The following is a 16,417-nucleotide window of genomic DNA, read 5'->3' on the forward strand; positions in this document are numbered from 1 at the left end:
TCGGTGGGGGACACCACGGCGAGCCGCCTCCTGGCCATCATGACGCGACGGCAAGGCGGTGGCCGGCAAGTCTAAGGAGCCCGCGGGTTGGCAGAAAGCAGGCTATCACTGGTATGGCGATGGAGACCGAGAGGCCTATTGAGGCTCGTGGGCTATGTGCAGGGCCTTAATCGCCGTTACGAATGCTTTCGGAACATCTTTTTTGCTAACTTTAGAGCGCAGGAGACTCGCGCCCGGTGGAATGTGCGCGAGACAGCAGGCAGATTGTGCGTTCGGGGGCACACCCGGCGAGGTGGCACCTTGGACTAGGACGTGGCCCCGAAGGCTCAAGGATCCCATGATGCCAGGGAGCCTCATGAGGGCCCCAAGGGCTCGAGAGGCCAAAGGGGCTCAGGAGGAGCCCGGAAACGGGCATCGCTAGCCAACCGGGTGGTTGCGGCCAACATGGTGGCACGTCGTGCCACCCGCGGGTGGTCGCCAGTTCGGGGGCCCTGCCCAGGGCTGCTAGCGCACAGGCACGCTGGTGCGCGGCCCGTGGCAAGGCGCGGGGTCCCCGACAGGGAGGCATGTGCTACCTCTTGAGCACTGCGTTAAAGGGGTTGTCAATCCCTTCACGGTCACTTACGAGAGTGAGATCTGATAGAGATGATAAGATAATATTTTTGGTATTTTTATGATAAAGACTAAAAGTAAAGAAAGCAAAATAAACGGCGCCAGAAATAGCTAGTTGTTGGAAGATTAATATGATGGAAAATAGACCCGGGGGCCATAGGTTTCACTAGTGGCTTCTCTCAAGATAGCATAAGTATTACGGTGGGTGAACGAATTACTGTCGAGCAATTGATAGAATTGAGCATAGTTATGAGAATATCTAGGTATGATCACGTATATAGGGATCACGTCCGTGACAAGTAGACCGAAACAATTCTGCATCTACTACTATTACTCCACACATCGACCGCTATCCAGCATCCATCTAGAGTATTAAGTTCATAAGAACAGAGTAATGCTTTAAGTAAGATGACATGATGTAGAGGGATAAACTCATGCAATATGATATAAACCCCATCTTTTTATCCTCAATGGCAACAATACAATACGTGTCGTTTCCCTTTCTGTCACTGGGATTGAGCATCGCAAGATTGAACCCAAAGCTAAGCACTTCTTCCATTGCAAGAAAGATCAATCTAGTAGGCCAAACAAAACTGATAATTCGAAGATACTTGCAAAGATAACCAATCACACATAAAAGAATTCAGAGGAGATTCAAATATTGTTCATAGATAAACTTGATCATAAACCCACAATTCATCGGATCTCGACAAACACACCACAAAAGAAGAGTTACATCAAATAGATCTCCAAGAGAATCGAGGAGGACTTTGTATTGATATCCAAAGAGAGAGAAGAAGCCATCTAGCTAATAACTATGGACCCGAAGGTCTGAGGTAAACTACTCACACATCATCGGAGAGGCTATGGTGTTGATGTAGAAGCCCTCCGTGATCAATGCCCCCTCCGGCGGAGCGCCGGAAAAGGCCCGAAGATGGGATCTCATGGGTACAGAAGGTTGCGGCGGTGGAAATAGGGTTTTGGCTCCGTATATGATGTTTCCAGGGTACATGGGTATATATAGGAGGAAGAAGTACGTCGGTGGAGCAACGAGGGGCCCACGAGGGTGGACGGCGCGCCTGGGGGGTAGGCGCGCCCCCTGCCTCGTGCCTTCCTCGTTGATTACTTTATGTAGACTCCAAGTCCTCTGGATCACGTTTGTTCCGAAAATCACGTTCCGAAGGTTTCATTCCGTTTGGACTCCGTTTGATATCCTTTTCCTTCGAAATACTGAAATAGGCAAAAAAACAACAATTTGGGCTGGGCCTCCGGTTAGTAGGTTAGTCCCAAAAATAATATAAAAGTGTATAATAAAGCCCAATAAACATCTAAAACAGAATATAATATAGCATGGAACAATCAAAAATTATAGATACGTTGGAGACGTATCAAGCATCCCCAAGCTTAATTCCTGCTCGTCCTGGAGTAGGTAAATGATAAAAACAGATTTTTTTTATGTGGAATGCTACTTGGCATAATTTTCAATGTAACCCTCTTAATTGTGGTATGAATATTCAGATCTGGAAGATTCAAGATAAAAGTTTTATATTGACATAAAAGTAATAATACTTCAAGCATACTAACTAAGCAATTATGTCTTCTCAAAATAACGTGGCCAAAGAAAGTTCATCCCTACACAATCATATAGTTTGGTCATGCTCCATTTTTGTCACACAAGAATGCTCTCATCATGCACAACCCCGATGACAAGCCAAGCAATTGTTTCATACTTTAGTAATCTCAAACTTTTTAAACTTTCACGCAATACATGAGTGTGAGCCATGTATATAACACTATGGGTGGAATAGAATATAATGATGGGGGTTATGTGGAGAAGACAAAAAAAGAAAGTCTTACATCAACGCGGCCAATCAACGGGCTATGGAGATGCCCATCAATTGATGTTAATGTGGGGAGTAGGGATTGCCATGCAACGGATGCACTAGAGCTATAAATGTATGAAAGCTCAACAAAAGAAACTAAGTGGGTGTGCATCCAACTTGCTTGCTCACGAAGACCTAAGGCATTTGAGGAAGCCCATTGATGGAATATACAAGCCAAGTTCTATAACGAAATATTCCCACTAGTATATGGAAGTGACAAAACAAGAGACTATCTATCATGAAGATCATGGTGCTACATTGAAGCACAAGTATGGAAAAAGATAGTAGCATTGCCCCTTTTTATTTTCTCTTTTTTTTTGCCTTTCTTTTTTTTCTTTTGGCCTTTCTCTTTTTTTGGGACAATGCTCTATGAATGATGATCATCACACTTCTATTTATTTACAACTCAATGATTACAACTCGAAACTAGAACAAAGTATGACTCTATATGAATGCCTCCGGTGGTGTACCGGGATGAGCAATGAATCAAGAGTGACATGTATGAAATAATATGCATGGTGGCTTTGCCACAAATACGATGTCAACTACATGATCATGCAAGGCAATATGACAATAATGAACCTGTCATGATAAACGGAACGGTGGAAAGTTGCATGGCAGTATATCTCGGAATGGCTATGGAAATGCCATAATAGGTAGGTATGGTGGCTGTTTTGAGGAAGATATAAGGAGGTTTATGTGTGATAGAGCGTATTGTATCACGGGGTTTGGATGCACTGGCGAAGTTTGCACCAACTCTCAAGGTGAGAAAAGGCAATGCACAGTACCGAAGAGGCTACCAATGATGGAAGGTTGAGAGTGCGTATAATCCATGGACTCAACATTAGCCATAAAGAACTCACATACTTATTTCAAAAATCTACAAGTCATCAAAAACCAAGCACTACACGCATGCTCCTAGGGGGATAGATTGGTTGGAAAAGACCATCGTTCGTCCCCGACCGCCACTCATAAGGAGGACAATCAAAGAACACCTCATGTTTCAAATTTGTTACATAACGTTTACCATACGTGCATGCTACGGGATTTGCAAACTTCAACACAAGTATTTCTCAAATTCACAACTACTCAACTAGCACAACATTAATATCACTATCTCCATATCTCAAAACAATTATCAAGCATCAAACTTCTCTTAGTATTCAACACACTCATAAGAAAGTTTTATTAATCTTCAATACCTAGCATATTAGGACTACTTTCACAATTAAAGCAAATTACCATACTGTTTTGTAGGACTCTCAAAATAATATAAGTGAAGCATGATAGAACAATAGTTTCTATAAAACAAATCCACCACCATGCTCTAAAAGATATATGTGAAGCACTAGAGCAAAAACTATATAGCTCAAAAGATATAAGTGAAGCACATAGAGTATTCTAATAAATTCCGAAGCATGTGTGTCTCTCTCAAAAGGTGTGTCCAGCAAGGATGATTGTGGTAAAATAAAAACGAAGACTCAAATCATACAAGAGGCTCCAAGCAAAACACATATCATGTGGTGAATAAAAATATAGCTCCAAGTAAAGTTACCGATGGACGAAGACGAAAGAGGGGATGCCTTCCGGGGCATCCCCAAGCTTTGGCTTTTTGGTCTCCTTAGATTATATTGGGGTGCCATGGGCATCCCTAAGCTTAGGCTCTTGCCACTCCTTGTTCCATAATCCATCAAATCCTTACCCAAAACTTGAAAACTTCACAACACAAAACATAACAGAAAATCTCGTGAGCTCCGTTGGCGAAAGAAAACAAAACACCACTTCAAGGTATTGTAATGAACTCATTATTTATTTATATTGGTGTTAAACCTACTGTATTCCAACTTCTCTATGGTTTATAGACTCTTTCACTAGCCATAGATTCATCAAAATGAGCAAACAACACACGAAAAACAGAATCTGTCAAAAACAGAACAGTCTGTAGTAATCTGTAACTAACGCAAACTTCTGGAACTCCAAAAAATCTACCAAAATAGGAAGACCTAGACAGTTTGTTTATTGATCTGCTCCAATTGTAATCAGTATTTTATCACGTTCTGGTGATTTTTAACAATTGTTTTCGTGAACCGAAAGTTTCTGGAATTTTCAGCAAGATCAAATAACTAGCATCCAAGAAGATCCTATAGGTTTAACTTGGCACAAACACTAATTAAAACATAAAAACAAATCTAACCAGAGGTTAGATCAAATATTTATTCCTAAACATCAAAAAAAACTAAGATAAAATTGGGTTGCCTCCCAACAAGCGTTATCGTTTCACGCCCCTAGCTAGGCATAAAACAAGGATAGATCTAAGTATTGCCATCTTTGGTTTTAGGGAAGAAAAGAGCAACATTTTTATCTATGGAATTAATCTTTCTATTTTGATAAAGCACGTGGCTATTAATGGTAGAAGAAAGATTAAGCACGTTACGGAAATTTGCATCTAAGCTAGCCTTTATCTCTTTGATAGATTCGTTTTGGTAGGAGAGCAAAAGGGATGTAGATTCAACATTCTCATTCATGGGGTGCCCAAATATGGTCTTCATCTTTTCATAAGTATCTACGGCATCCCCTTCAAGAAAACCTTCTTCAAATATAGAATCTAAGACATGCTTAAATGAAGAAGGTAGGGCAACATAAAAGCTCTTTAAGTAAATTTCAATTTGGTATTGGGGCACATAGCTAGCCCGGATCCTTAATTGTCTATCCCAAGCGTCTTTCAAAGACTCATCGAGTAAATAACGAAAAATTCCGGAATCATCTTCATCAAAATTATTAAGACTCTCATTGATAACTCCGGCAGGTTTTTCCATTGCATCATTATTTATGAGTTTAGATAGAATAGAAGGATTGTCCAAAGTACTAAAACTCGGGAGAGAAACCCCAATCCTTTTTTATCCCGACATGGCGAAAGGAAGGCGAGCGGAAAAGAGAGGGCGAATAAAACGGCAAGGGTGAAGTGGGGGAGAGGAAAACGAGAGGAAAATGGCAAATAATGTAATGCGAGGGATAATAGTTTGTGATGGGTACTTGTGCGTAGACTCCCCGTCAACGGCGCCAGAAATGGCTTGTGGTCGGGAGTCAAATCTTGACTTGACTTGGCGCGAATCTCCCCAGCAACGGCGCCAGAAATCCTTCTTGCTACCTCTTGAGCACCGCGTTGGTTTTCCCTTGAAGAGGAAAGGGTGATGCAGTAAAGTAGCGTAAGTATTTCCCTCAGTTTTTGAGAACTAAGGAATCAATCCAGTAGGAGACTACGCTCGAGTCCCACGCACCTACACAAACAAATAAGAACCTCGCAACCAACGCGATAAAGGGGTTGTCAATCCCTTCACGGTCACTTACGAGAGTGAGATCTGATAGAGATGATAAGATAATATTTTTGGTATTTTTATGATAAAGACTAAAAGTAAAGAAAGCAAAATAAACGGCGCCAGAAATAGCTAGTTGTTGGAAGATTAATATGATGGAAAATAGACCCGGGGGCCATAGGTTTCACTAGTGGCTTCTCTCAAGATAGCATAAGTATTACGGTGGGTGAACGAATTACTGTCAAGCAATTGATAGAATTGAGCATAGTTATGAGAATATCTAGGAATGATCATGTGTATAGGCATCACGTCAGTGACAAGTAGACCGAAACGATTCTGCGTCTACTACTATTACTCCACACATCGACCGCTATCCAGCATGCATCTAGAGTATTAAGTTCATAAGAACAGAGTAATGCTTTAAGTAAGATGATGATGTCTACTACGCAACCTTCTCCTTGTAGACGTTGTTGGGCCTCCAAGTGTAGAGGTTTGTAGGACAGTAGAAAATTTCCCTCGAGTGGATGACCTAAGGTTTATCAATCCGTGGGAGGCGTAGGTTGAAGATGGTCTCTCTCAAACAACCCTGCAACCAAATAACAAAGAGTCTCTTGTGTCCCCAACACACCCAATACAATGGTAAATTGTATAGGTGCACTAGTTCGGCAAAGAGATGGTGATACAAGTGCAATATGGATAGTAGATATATGTTTTTGTAATCTGAAAATATAAAAACAGGAAGATAACTAATAATAAAAGTGAGCGTAAACGGTATTGCAATGCTAGGAAACAAGTCCTAGGGTTCATACTTTCACTAGTGCAAGTTCTCTCAACAATAATAACATAATTGGATCATATAACTATCCCTCAACATGCAACAAAGAGTCACTCCAAAGGCACTAATAGCGGAGAACAAACAAAGAGATTATGGTAGGGTGCGAAACCACCTCAAAGTTATTCTTTCTGCTCGATCTATTCAAGAGTCCGTAGTAAAATAACACGAAGCTATTCTTTCCGTTCGATCCATCATAGACTTCGTACTGGAATAACACCTTAAGATACAAATCAACCAAAACCCTAATGTCACCTAGATACTCCAATGTCACCTCAAGTATCCGTGGGTATGATTATACGATATGCATCACACAATCTCAGGTTCATCTATTCAACCAACACAAAGAACTTCAAAGAGTGCCCCAAAGTTTCTACCGGAGAGTCAAGAAGAAAATGTGTGCCAACCCCTATGCATAGGTTCATGGGCGGAACCCGCAAGTTGGTCACCAAAACATACATGAAGTGGATCACGTGATATCGCATTGTCACCACAGATAAGCACGGCAAGATATACATCAAGTGTTCTCAAATCCTTAAAGACTCAATCCGATAAGATAACTTCAAAGGGGAAACTCAATCCATTACAAGAGAGTAGAGGGGGAGAAACATCATAAGATCCAACTATAATAGCAAAGCTCGCGATACATCAAGATAGTACCACCTCAAGAACACGAGAGAGAGAGAGATCAAACACATAGCTACTGGTACATACCCTTAGCCCCGAGGGTGAACTACTCCCTCCTTGTCATGGAGAGCGTCGGGATGATGAAGATGGCCACCGGTGATGGATCCCCCTCCGGCATGGTGCCGGAACAGGGTCCCGATTGGTGTTTGGTGGCTACAGAGGCTTGCGGCGGCGGAACTCCCCGATGGTTTTAGGGTATATGGAGATATATAGGTGAAAGAAGTCGGTCAGGGGAGCCACAAGGGGCCCACGAGGGTGGAGGGCGCGCTCAAGGGGGTGGGCGCTCCCCCCTGCCTCGTGCCTGCCTCGTTGCTTCCCTTACGTATACTCCAAGTATTCTGGATTGCTTCCGTTCCAAAAATAACTCTCCCGAAGGTTTCATTCCGTTTGGACTCCATTTGATATTCCTTTTATGCGAAACACTGAAACAAGGGAAAAACAGAAACTGGCACTGGGCTCTGGGTCAATAGGTTAGTCCCAAAAATAATATAAAAGTGCATAGTAAAGCCCATTAAACATCCAAGATGGATAATATAATAGCATGAATACTTCATAAATTATAGATACGTTGGAGACGTATCAGATGACATGATGTAGAGGGATAAACTCATGCAATATGATATAAACCCCATCTTTTTATCCTCGATGGCAACAATACAATACGTGTCATTTCCCTTTCTGTCACTTGAATCGAGCACCGCAAGATTGAACCCAAAGCTAAGCACTTCTCCCATTGCAAGAAAGACCAATCTAGTAGGCCAAACCAAACTGATAATTCGAAGAGACTTGGAAAGATAACCAATCATACATAAAAGAATTCAGAGGAGATTCAAATATTGTTCATAGATAAACTTGATCATAAACCCACAATTCATCGGATCTCGACAAACACACCGCAACAGAAGAGTTACATCAAATAGATCTCCAAGAGAATCAAGGAGAACTTTGTATTGAGATCCAAAGAGAGAGAAGAAGGCATCTAGCTAATAAATATGGACCCGAAGGTCTGAGGTAAACTACTCACACATCATCGGAGAGGCTATGGTGTTGATGTAGAAGCCCTCTGATCAATGCCCCATCCGACGGAGCGCTGGAAAAGGCCCCAAGATGGGATCTCACGGGTACAGAAGGTTGCGGCGGTGGAAATAGGGTTTTGGCTCCGTATATGATGTTTCCAGGGTACATGGGTATATATAGGAGGAAGAAGTACGTCGGTGGAGCAACGAGGGGCCCACGAGGGTGGAGGGCGCGCCTGGGGGGGTAGGCGTGCCCCCTGCCTTGTGCCTTCCTCGTTGATTACTTTACGTAGACTCCAAGTCCTCTGGATCACGTTTGTTCCGAAAATCACGTTCCCAAAGGTTTCATTCCGTTTGGACTCCGTTTGATATCCTTTTCGTTCGAAACACTGAAATAGGCAAAAACAGCAATTTGGGCTGGGCCTCCGGTTAATAGGTTAGTCCCAAAAATAATATAAAACTGTATAATAAAGCCCAATAAACATCTAAAATGGAATATAATATAGCATGGAACAATAAAAAATTATAGATACGTTGGAGACGTATCAGCATGCGACTGCCTTACGACGACCCAAGTCTCCGCCCATGATACTCTCACATAATAATGAGTGGGTCTGTACACGCCCCGGAGTCTCCTGAGCGCTGCCCTAAGCCTCACGGGGGCTCCCACCCACGTCTCAGTGGAAACCCCATGGTCCACGCTAGCGGACGACACGGTCCCCGAACGACTATGCCCACATCCAGTGGAAGCCCCATGCTCCGCGCTGGTGGACGACACGGTCCCCCAATGACTATGCCCACATCCAGTGGAAGCCCCATGCTCCGCGCTGGCAGACGACACAGTCCTCCAATGACTCTGCCCACACCGAGTGGAAGCCCCATGCTCCGTGCTGGTCGGAAGATTAGAAGACTAGCATAGGTGCCGGACGTGGCTGTTCTTGGCTTTTTCTTGTAACCGAATTTCCTACTTCCTGGAGTAAACTTGCGGCTCTTGCAATTTTGTTGAAAAAGGGGGGTGTTCCTGGTTTTTTCTTCTTCTATCTGTTTTCCCTTTGCTTGGTTTCCGTCTTTGTGAAAGATGGCGGGCACCTGTGGCTCACTCCATCGCACCCCGCGAGCGGGGGCTAGGCATGGTGCGCACACTTCATAGCATCGAACTCATTGTCGTGGTTGTAGACCGGAGATGATGTGCTTTGCCTATCCATCACAAGACTCGAGCAAAGGTGAGTAGGAAATAAGATAAACAATACCAAGTTACCTTTTCCCAAAGTTGAGGATGTATCCCGTTTCACTCAATGTGAGATGAAAGAATAGCGGACTTGTTCACTCACACCTATCAAGTAAAGCTTATGGAGTAGCTTGGTGAGGATAGTGGCACAAAAATTTGATGCAAAATGTTAGCAAGAGTCAATAATGTTGGAAAAGATTCACAAATTCGCAAGTGAAAAAAGTAGACCAATAGCAATGGGTGGTACACGAAAACACACACACAGATAGATAAATGGGGTCGTGCAACCAAGGAATGAGCACAAAATGTGGAATCCACGGAAAACGCTCGTGTTGCACAACTCAAGAGAGACGCTAGCATGATTGCTCAATAGGCGGATACGACACTTGTGCACAACCTATAAGATGCCAAATGTATGAGCTTTCTATCCCAAGTATGCTATGTGTATGATGTTCCCGTTGTTCTTCTCAAGATGATCCAAGATGATCGGATATGACAATCTTATGTGCAATGTGGTATGATGCTATGGCACTTGCTTACAAGCTCTTTGCTCTCTTTTCTTTTGCTTAAAAGCCTTTTTTTTATATGGCTACTATGCGAAATGCACATACCAAGATAGCAATTCTGTATATGCGGGAAACAATCTTGTGACACAAGAGATGATATGATCCAAGATGATACCAATATGATATGGTATGTATGCAATGGAAGGTGTAGACCAATGATCACTAATGTGCACAAGTGACGTTGCCGGCAATACTCAAAGGCTAGTCTTGATAGGTAAGTGACGCAAAAATGGGCTAAGGGGTTAACAATGTAATGGCAAGAATGTACAATGATGGGATACCACGATACCAAGACGATATAGAGGTTACCGTTCTTGCTTACGGTTAGGTTGTCAAAATGGTGTAGTGGTCGATGTCGAAGACGACCTCGTGGCGATGATGAGTGGCGGTGTTCTTGATGTAGATACCAAGATGATGTAGACACGTCCCTAAGTAGCCAAAACACCTTAGGAAATGGTAAAAACCGCAAACTCAAAATCTCAAGGAAAATGTCAAATGGTGGTAGCGGAGATGGAAATGTGGAAGTGGTGGTAGTGGTTGAAGAAGAAGCAACCGTCCCTAAGTAGCCGAAACACCTTAGGAGACTCAAGTCACCACTCAAACAACCACAAATGCTTAATGGAGCAAAATGGGTTAGCTTGCGGAAGTCTATGGTGGGTTTACGGATGATATGGTGGAAGGCCTAGGCAAGGATGCCAAAATGTCAAAGTTTTGATGAAGTCAAATGGTGTTGGAGCCCATCTAGATGGATCAGGAACGTCAATAGCTACTCAATGAGCTAAAGAACGTGAAAATCGGACTCCGGATGTGGAAGTTATGGCCGAAACAGTGAAGTGCACGCGGCTGCTGTAGGGGGGCCGTGCGCACGGGGTGCCGTGCGCACGGGGTGCCGTGCGCACAGTACACACACCGAGGGCATGGGGTCACCTGGGACACGCGAGTTTGGCGGATTTCTTCCCGATCTAGGCTCCAAATGGATGGATCTCGTTGCTGGGTTTTAGCTGGGGGTATGGGGGTGGTATGGGATGGGTGGGAGGTCGAAGGCGCACGGGGTCAGTCTGGCCCGTGTGCACGGGGTGCTCTGTGAGCGGACGAACTGCTCCCGATCCATGGGTAAATCTCAAAATTGCGGTCAAAATCAAAGGATGGAAGGTAGGGGAAGGTAGAGGAAAGCTAGGTCCACTTGAAATCAAGCAAATCCATGGATGAAATCCAACAAAACCTCATCAAACTAACAAATCAAAAAAAAATTGGGGCTATTTTTGGTGGGGAATTTTCGAAATTGGGCAAGAACAAGCAAAATTAGGCTAGAAAAACAAAGAGGGGGCTCCAATTTCGTGATCAACGTGGCTCTAGATACCAAGATGTTGTAGGGTGGAACCCTATGGAGAGATCTTTCACGAATTGGAGGGGGAATCCCCAAGAAGAAGATGAACACAAGAGGGGAAAACAAGAGGACACTCAAGAACAAGTCCAATCACACATCTACTAGACCAACAAACACACAAGATCCACAAGGTACATGAACAATCAAAGGGAAACAAGATACATGGTAGAGTTCATCCCAAATCGTATGAAGGAGATGAGGGCTTGATGATCTAGGTAGATCCTTCCCCAAAGAGGGGGCTTGCATCCTTAGGGATCTTCTCCAATGGAGCCTTCTCTCTCAAGAGGAATCCCACAAGGGGAGGTACATGAGCTAAGCTCTATGATTTGTGTCTATTCTTAGCCTCCTTAAATGGAGGAGATGAAGGAGTATATATATGTCCAAGGGATGAAGGGGTAAGTAGGGACGAGATGGGGATACAAGGGCAAAGCCCAATCAGCCACGCACAAGGGCCCCCGTGTGCACGGGGTAAGTGGAGCCCGTGCGCACGGGGTATCCAGAGACCTGACGCATGAGCCCGTGCGCACGGGGTCCATGAGGACCATGGACACGGGGGTCCCGTGGGCACGGTACATGCCCGTGCGCACGGGGTCGCCTGGGAGCTGCTGCCTTCTCCTTGGCACTTCCTTCTCCGCTTCCAGGCTTCCTTCTTGGGTGGTGTAGATGTTCTCTTCTTCTTGGAGTCCTTCTCAATGAATGTGTAGCTCCGCTCACAGCTATGTAGGCACACGAGAGAGGGGTCAAGTAGTATACCATCCTCGAGATGTACAAGTGGACACGTGTAAAGGAGATGATTCACCTTTGTATGTATGAAGTAGATGTGGCACGTGTCACTTGCCAAATGGACTCTTGACATGGTGATGTCCATAGGATCCTCCGCATCACCTTGGATTTGTCAGGACCCCGATTCCAAGTCACACCGATCTAGCCTGTAACACCTCAAATCACATTGCGGCCTCACGCACGGTACTCCCACGGGTGTCGCCTTACCATGGCCCGGGACCGTTTGCGCCTTTTGGCTCACGTATATGACAATGTCGCTAGCATCCATATGACAGAGAACCCGGGCCGACATGGCTAGTCGTGAACCCAAAGCGGCACTAACGTATGGGGATAGGCATACATGAATCAACATCGAACATGTCGGTCAGCAGCGTGTGAATCCGGGCTGAAGCACTGGGCTAACAGGACTCCGGGAACCCGGGCTGTAGCAGGCTAGGCAGGACTCCGGAAGTCACCGTGTGACATTTCCCCGAAGGGACAGACACAGGAACGATATGACTCACATGCCGGCCAGTCAAGTGTCCAGAGCAGTAGTGCTGGGCTAGCAGGACTCCGGTGAACCGGGCTGTAGCGGACTACTATGGCTCAAGGAGGCACCAGACTACATTTCCCCATAAGAGAGGCTTCTAAAGATAGACAACTAGATTGTCGGATCCCACACATACCAAGCATTTCAAACATACACACAATATGCTCGATATGCGCGAATACAACATGGCATCACAACAAAACTCTACAACTCAAGTACTTTATTTAAGGGGCTCCGGAGAGCCTTACATAACTTGTTCATACAGATAGGGGTCGCATGACCCAACACTCAAGTCATACAATCATACAAGCACATGCGGAAGCAAACTGTCTGGGTACAGACACTAGAAGAAAGAAGGCTTAACGAAGCCTGTCTATCTACATAGGCCCTTCACAAGCCTAGATCACCACCTGGGTGGCGCGTCACTCGCCGTCGTCGAGTTCTACGTAGAACCCGTCAGAAGGGGCGGTGTTGTCGTCTGAAAACAGTAATAAAAACAACATGAGTACAAAGGTACTCAGCAAGTCTTACAACAGATCCTACTATACATGTTCATTCTCAAGAAGGTAGTGGGGTTATTGCGGCAAGCCAGCTTTGACTCTTGGCTAAGCTATCCTACGATACACCACTTGTGAAATAGTTTTCGCACACGAGTCCACTAATCACCAACTCAATACTCCACCGTGGATCCTCCCTCGTCATCCAACGAGAGGGCCATCCGCGGTACTCACACTTATCTTGAGGCTTTTAGTAGTATCCATTTACTTGTCTATGAACTGCATAAGCGACCAAGTAGTCCTTTACCGCGGACGCGGCTATTCGAATAGTTTCATACCCTGCAGGGGTGTACTTCGTCACACACGCTCTCACCACTTATCGTCGCTACACGACGTGTACTCGGCAACCTTCAAGCGGAAGCCCAACGTGGGTGTCGGCCACAGCCTACCTAAACACTCGAGTCTCTAGTCCAGGTTTATCGCCTATTCAGGTTCCATCCGCAGGGAGTCCGGCCGAGGTTTCCACATACGGCCCCGAACGATGTGTGCAGGGTTCCCGGACACCAAACGGGCGACTCGGTACACCGTGCCACGAGCCTACCGCATCACAGCCCACCCCTTGGTCAGCGCTGTCCACGGCCTCCAGCTTACTACAAACACCAGAAACTACGTGCAACTCCTGGACAGAGGACAAGGGTGAATAAGAAGCCGAGGGGGTCCATTGGTTTCGGGCCCAATGTGTGGTAGTAGCTTAATCTTAAATCACGCATACAGATCTCAGTTCTTAGGGACGGTCTCAATGAAACAACCCACCATGTACTCCTACATGGCCTCCCATCGATACCTTTACCAAATCGTATTCAACACTTTACTCTCCTTACCGACACACACACTTTCACTCCAGTTCATCACCCTGATGAGCCAGACCTGACACAACTCTAAGCATAGCAAGCATAGCATTGTAGGAACACAACATGGCTCAATCAACTCCTACACATGCTAGTGGGTTTCATCTAGTTACTGTGGCAATGACAGGTCATGCAGAGGAAAATGGGTTCAACTACCGCAACACACACAGCAGTTTGAATCGCGTTGTCTTAATGCAGTAAACGAGAGCAGAAGCGAGAAGATGGGTTTGTATCGAAATGATCAATGGGTTGCTTGCCTGACAGAGTGGTGGTGGGATACTGCCCTTCAGTTGGATACCCGTGAATATCCTCGGCGGCAGGACCTACCACGATGAGCATACCGAAGCACAATCAACACCAAGCAAGTGCAACAATATGATGCATGCATGAGACATGGCAAAATGGATTTATTGGGCTAATGCAACTAAGGTCAGAAAGGTTTGGACTAATTTGAATCAAAGATTCAAATTCCAAGTTCATAAATGGCCCATAATAATGCCTTATCTTGTTCTGTATAAAACAGTAGGTTAACTTGCTTAATCATGCATGAAACCAGTACAGATGGATAGAATGGATTTTTCTGATCATTTTTCATATATAAATCTTTTCATTCTGAGCTATAGATTATTTTCTATGATTTTTTGAAGTTTGTGATAATTTCTGGAATTTCCAATATAAGAATAATTCCAGTAAAAGCTTTACTGCGTGAGCCTGACGTCAGTGTGACGTCAGCAGGTCAACGGGGTCGTCCAGGTCAATCCTGACGTGTGGGTCCCCTGTGTCAGTGTCACTGTTAGGTAATTAGTTAATTAGGATTAGTTTTAACTCTAACTCAGATTAGTTAGCAGGCGGGCCCCACTCGTCAGTGACCCTGGGGGGGTTAAACCGTGGTCAAACCACGTTGACTCGCCGGCGTTTAGCCGCCGGCGACGTCCAGACACGGCGGTGGAGTGCGGGATCCCTCTCCGGCGACCAAAAGGACGGCGGAGAGTACCTACGTGTAGCTGGGGGCGAACCGCGTCGACTGGTGGTGGTAGTGGAGCTCGGGGTCGCCGGAATCAACGCCGGCGACGAGCCGTGCGGCTGCCGGAGTACGGGCGTGGTTGAAACCGTAGCTAGAGAGCACGGCGAGGGACATGCGATGGCGCTACGGGTTCCTGGCGTTGCGGTGAAGCTAATGGCTACGGTGGTGCGGCCGTTGGATGGCCGGAGCCTCGTCGGCGACGAGCTCGTACGGCGGCGCGTTCGGGTGAGCTTCGTGCGGTGGCTACAGAGCTCGAGAGAGAGAGAGGGTAGGATGGGAAGGTGGCCATGCTCACGGCGGTTGCGACGGAGCAGGCGGCGGGGTCGGAGACGAGCTGTAGCAGTGGCGACAGCGGAGGGGATCTCCGACGGGGAGCGGCGAAGGCGAGGTCGGTGGCGGAGCTTCGGGGCAAACGAGCGCTCGGGGCTCGGCTTGCTCGAAGGAGTGGGCGACGGCAGAGCTGTAGGACACAGTGGAATGGCGCGAGGTCGACGGTGGCCACGGTTACTCCGGTGAGGTGTCTGCGGCGGCGGCGGCCATGGTGGGGAAAAGGCGAGGGAGAGGCGATGGGGGAGAGTGACGATGTCCAGGGGCTCGGGGCTCGTCGAAGAAGGTCGTCCAGCTCGTCCGCGGCGAGGGCGGCAAGCTGCTGGCGCCGTGGCGAGCTCACGCTCGCCGGCGTCAGCTGTCTGCCTGCTCTGGCGAGAGCAAGCAGCTCGCTGGCGCGGGCCAGCACAGTGCTGGGCCGCCAGGTGGGCTGCCAGGTAAGTTTTCTGCCTTCTATTCTCTTTTCTCTTTTTATTTATTTCTGTACTGTGTTTTGAAATAGTAAAAATACTATTTCATTTGGAAAAATCCTGAAAATATTCTGAGGCACCTTTGAGATTATTCCCAACAGCCTAAAAATACTTCCAAGGTTATTTGGGCATTTGAAAATATTTATAGCATTTAAAATGCCCAATTGCAAATACTTATGGCTTGTGCAAAAATCCAAGATGGCCTCCAAAAATATGAAACCATTTTTGGCAGAGGTTTTAACCAAGACCAAAGGTGGAGAACATTTATGGAGGGCATTTCAGGTTCATTGGAAAAATTTTAGTAAACCCTAGTTGTTCCAGGGGGGGGGGGTGCTGGGGGTTTCTGGCATTCCC

Source organism: Aegilops tauschii, chromosome 7, assembly GCF_002575655.3.
Source record: "Aegilops tauschii subsp. strangulata cultivar AL8/78 chromosome 7, Aet v6.0, whole genome shotgun sequence".
Taxonomy (NCBI): Eukaryota; Viridiplantae; Streptophyta; class Magnoliopsida; order Poales; family Poaceae; genus Aegilops; species Aegilops tauschii.